Here is a 3,659-nt window from a genome sequence, read left to right on the forward strand (position 1 = left end):
AGCCAAGAGCCCGAAGAGCCCCCGTGGCTGTGCTGGAGAGCAAGGCTGGAGGAGGGAAATGCGGGGCTGCTGTGGGATGGGGAGGGGGATTGAATTCCAGCAGGCACCAACGGGGGGCTGAGAGACTCAAGGGCTCCTTGGCCTGAGCCTGTCCTGGAAAGGTCTCTCAGCCCTCTGTGCCCATGAAGGGCTCCAAGGAGGAGCAGAGCTCATCTTGGCAGGACCCTCATGGAATCCCTGAGGGACAAATGCCAGTGCCTGCCCAGCCTTCCCAACGTCCCTGACACCAGAGGCCTTTTCCACATCCCTCGGTTCCAGGTCAGTGCCCAGAACACAGCACAGCCTGTCCAGGTCCTGGGGGCGATTCCCAAGGGAGGCAGCTGTGATTTCTCCCCACAGACCCACCACTCCGGTGTCTCTCTGTGCAGCCCTTGGCTGTCCTGAGCACTTTCCCTGGAGCCTCCCTGCCCTGGACGTTTGTCTCCATGCAGTTCTCAGCACAGCCCAGCAAAGAATTCAGGTGCTGTGAAAAGCGAGGTTCACTCTCCTGTTAGAATTTAAAGAGTTTAATATAAAGACAATAAGAGACACGTAAAATAAAGCAAAGGGATAACGGCCGGGTGCCTTGGCGCTCTGCCAAGAGCACACCTGATGCCCGAGGTGAGTCTCTTTTATACCATTTTTACTGTCTGTTCTGTATTCATATTAAAACTTTTCCAGGAATTGATCTGCATGGCCACTCCTTGGGTCTGCCTTTTTAGAGCATGCGTAGTCTTCTGCCTTGTGGTTTTATTTCTTTTGATTCTTGGGGTTGGGCCCGCTAGGTAAGAGTCGATGGTGGGGTGGATCTCTTAATTCTCCAGACAGTCAGGGCTGATTGCAGCTTTGGGCCTCTTTGCCCCCCGGGCAGAGCGGTGATAGCAGCTCTCGGACCCTCCTGGCTGCCCGTTCTCCGGGCGGAGCAGCCTTTGGGCCCTTTTGTTCTCTGGACAAAGTGTTGATTAGCAGCTCCTTGGGCCTCATCCTCTGCTCCCTTGGAGGTTATCTTACTTGCTCACACTTGCTAACATTCTTGCTAAAACGAGAGAAAACTACATCCACACAGCAAAAAGCATTTCTAACATTATATAATATCTACTTTAATACTTTGCGAGAAGCCAATACTATAATATATGTTTATAACAGGTGCTTTCCCAGAGGACATTACTCTGGGAGTGAAGTGGCCTCAGGGCACAGTTTGTGCCCCTGGAATTGTGCCAGCCCCGAGTGCTGCTGATGGTGTTTGTGCTCACTCGGGTTCATCTCCCCACACCCACTCGATGCACTGCTGAAGGCTCCTCAGGACACAGCAAACACGGACTGCTGGCCTGGTCACTTGGTGTCCCTCCGTGCAGGGACAAACAACCTCCTGCAGGGGAGGGCAGAGGCCAGTGCTGGGATTGCTGGTGGCAGGGGCTGGTGTGGGACACTTGCCCTGGGCACCTTCCCAGGCTGTGCCCGGAACAAAGGCACAGCCCAGGCCCTGCTCTGCTGCTCCCTCAGGTCCATCCCAGGAGCTCTGGCAGTGCCAGGACACTGCTGCCTGCCCCCCCTGCACACTCCCCCCTGCCCCTGGGCACTGGGGTTTGCTTTGCCAGGGCATTCCTGGGGCACATTCCTGACAGCAGCTCTGGAGGAGAGCAAAGCCTTCCTGCCCTGCCCCCAGGAGATGCCCTTTGCTGATGGAGCTGCTGTGCTGGAGCCCGGCTGTGTCCCAGCAGTGCCCGTGGCCTGTCCCTGCCTGTGCTCACAGCACGGACACGCAGCAGGACAGTGACCGAGCTGCCCGAGCACTCCGGCCTTGCACCCTCAGAAGGGCTGGGAAAGGGAGTGTGGAGCTGGGAAGAGCAGAGGTGGGAAGAGGCTGGGCCATTGTCCCTGGCCGTGCTGCTGTGCTGGGAGTCTCTTCCCTCCAGCTCTGCCCACAGGCACTGCCCCTGCAGAGCCAGAGAAGGGCTGAGGAACAAACCTTGGACACAAAGGTCAGGACAGCCCCTTGTTTTGATTCAAATGCACAGGGAAGAAGCCTCCTGAAAGTCTTTGTGTTTCAAAAGAAAGGTAGATGTTCATGCAGAAATGCAAGGAGTAGTACTACAGTACTTTATAAAAAGCAGAATAACACCAGAAAAAGAATAAGAAAAAGCACCAATGAAAATATGGACAAAGAGGAAAAAGAGGCCAAGATTGTAAAGAGTTACATTCTGAAGGTTCTGGAGCAGAAAAGAGAGAGTTTATTGCTTCTGAGAAGCATCCTAGTCATCATTTTCCTCGCATGGCAGAAGGAAATAGAAAGATTTTAACTTGTGAAAAGTATCCAGTCCTCACTTTCCTCAGGGCATCCCTGAGCTCCTGGTTCCTCAGGCTGTAGATGAGGGGGTTCAGGGCTGGAGGCACCACCGAGTACAGAACTGACAGTGCCACATCCAGGGATGGGAGGAGATGGAGGGGGGCTTCAGGCAGGAAAACATAACAGTGCTGAGGAACAGAGAGAGCACGGCCAGGTGAGGGAGGCACGTGGAAAAGGCTTTGTGCCGGCCCTGCTCAGAGGGGATCCTCAGCACAGCCCTGAAGATCTGCACATAGGAGAAAACAATGAACACAAAACAGCCAAACACCAAACAGGCACTGACAGTGATGAGCCCAAGTTCCCTGAGGTGGGATTTGGAGCAGGAGAGCTTGAGGATGTGTGGGATTTCACAGAAGAACTGGCCCAGGGCATTGCCCTGGCCCAGGGGCAGGGAAAATGTATTGGCCGTGTGCAGGAGAGCGTAGAGAAAGGCACTGGCCCAGGCAGCTGCTGCCATGTGGGCACAAGCTCTGCTGCCCAGGAGGGTCCCGTAGTGCAGGGCTTTGCAGATGGACACGTAGCGCTCGTAGCACATGATGGTGAGGAGGAAATCCTCTGCTGAGAGGAAGAAGAGAAAGAAAAACACGTGAGCAGCACATGCTGAGTAGGAGATGTGGCTGGTGCCCCAGAGGGAATTGTGCATGGCCTTGGGGACAGTGGTGCAGATGGAGCCCAGGTCGGTGAGGGCCAGGCTGAGCAGGAAGAAGAACATGGGGCTGTGCAGGTGCTGGCCGCAGGCTCCGGCGCTGATGATGAGGCCGCTGCCCAGGAGGGCAGCCAGGGAGATGCCCAGGAAGAGGCAGAAGTGCAGGAGCTGCAGCTGCCGCGTGTCTGCCAATGCCAGCAGGAGGAAGGGGCTGATGGAGCTGCTGTTGCACATTTTGAGCCTCTGGCCATGGAGTGCTGTTGAAGGAGGAGACAGTGAGGAGTCAAGGGAGACTTTGCTGAGCAATGTCCAAGCCCTTTCTCCTGGCCCTGCCCCCCAGTTTTCCTTTTCTCAGAGCCCTTCCCTCAGCCCCGTGCCTGGAGCTCTGCTGGGATCTGGCCCCATTGCTGTGACGAGCAGGGGCTGTGCCCATGGACAGCGAGGAGTCAGCTCTGCTCTGCTTCAGCGGGGACATGGGAATGGGGACAGGGGCCGGTCCTGGGGCTGGACTCCATCAGCCCAAAGTGCTCCTGAGGCAGAGGAGCTGGGCAGCATCTCCTGTGCCAGGGCTAAGGAACGGTGACGGCCAAAGGCACTTTGAGAGGGTTTCCTGCTGTGCCCAGGGAG

At 56.1% G+C, this 3,659-nt stretch overlaps 1 pseudogene across 1 annotated transcript; it reads right to left on the minus strand.

Annotated features, from left to right (window-relative positions):
• Positions 1-2,298: 2,298 nt before the first annotated feature.
• On the minus strand, positions 2,299-3,266 carry LOC309583697 (olfactory receptor 14J1-like; annotated as a pseudogene). The gene has a single exon. The product of its transcript is annotated as an olfactory receptor 14J1-like (transcript).
• Positions 3,267-3,659: the final 393 nt, after the last annotated feature.

This window comes from Coloeus monedula, assembly GCF_965178545.1.
Source record: "Coloeus monedula genome assembly, chromosome: 32".
Classification (NCBI taxonomy): domain Eukaryota; kingdom Metazoa; phylum Chordata; class Aves; order Passeriformes; family Corvidae; genus Coloeus; species Coloeus monedula.